Here is a 1,254-nt window from a genome sequence, read left to right as displayed (position 1 = left end):
ACTGGTAGTATTCCTTCTGAATCTAGTAAAGTCACAATGGTTTAATTTCAGCTTTGAGCGCTGTCTTTTTATTTCTTGTTATTCTCATCGACAAATCAGAGATTTAATCAGTCGAGTGCAAATGTTCACTACATCTAACTAACAGTTGTTAGATATGTGGACATGAAGCTCCACATTATCAGGTCCAGGAATGTCGACACAAAGACGTGTGTCCAGAGTTATGTCCATGACTAAATAACAACACTTGTGAACACCTTACTCGACCTCAAAGTACTGTTCTATGTCTGTGTTAGGTCTTGAAGGTTGTTGCAGAATTATTCATAATGAGAGACAGAGTCCATTGTTATCAAACAACCTCTTTTTATGCAGTTTGCTGTAATTCTAGAGCACTATTACAATGACCATTTCTTACAACATTCCCTAGAATGTAGAAGAGTGAGTGATGATCTAATTTAAACATATACAATTCTTCAGAGGTTAGTCAAGATAGATGTTGGGTGAACAAAGAACAAAGAACAGTACAGCACAGGAACAGGCCATTCGGCCCTCCAAGCCTGCGCTGATCATGATGCCTGCCTAAACTAAAACCTTCTGCACTTCCGGGGACCGTATCCCTCTATTCCCATCCTATTCATGTATTTGTCAAGATGCCCCTTAAATGTTGCTTTCGTACCCGCTTCCATCTCCTCCACGGCAGTAAGTTCCAGGCACTCGCCACCCTCTGTGTAAACAACTTGCATCGCACATCTCCTCTAAACTTTGCCCCTCGCACCTTAAACCTATGTCCATCGTAACTGACTCTTCCACCCTGGGAAAAAGCTTCTGACTATCCACTCTGTCCATGCCGCTCATCACTTTGTAAACCTCTATCATGTCGCCCCCCACCTCCGTCGTTCAAGTGAAAACAATCCGAGTTTATCCAACCTCTCCTCATATCTAATGCCCTCCATACCAGGCAACATCCTGCTAGACCTCTTTTGTACCCTCTCTGGTAGTGTGGCGACCTGAATTGCACGCAATATTCTAAGTGTGACCTAACTAAAGTTGCTGCTGCAACATGACTTGCCAATTTTTATACTCTATGCCCCAACCGATGAAGGCAAACATGCCGTATGCCTTCTTGACTATCTTATCCACCTGAGTTGCCACTTTCAGTGAGCTGTGAACCTGTACACCCAGATCTCTCTGCCTGTCAATACTCCTGAGGGTTCTGCCATTTACTGTATACTTCCCACCTGCATTATATCTTCCAAA

This window comes from Heterodontus francisci, unplaced genomic scaffold (genome assembly GCF_036365525.1).
Source record: "Heterodontus francisci isolate sHetFra1 unplaced genomic scaffold, sHetFra1.hap1 HAP1_SCAFFOLD_214, whole genome shotgun sequence".
NCBI classification, from domain to species: domain Eukaryota; kingdom Metazoa; phylum Chordata; class Chondrichthyes; order Heterodontiformes; family Heterodontidae; genus Heterodontus; species Heterodontus francisci.
The sequence above is the reverse complement of the archived record's forward strand: the minus strand, read 5'-3'. Positions refer to the sequence as shown.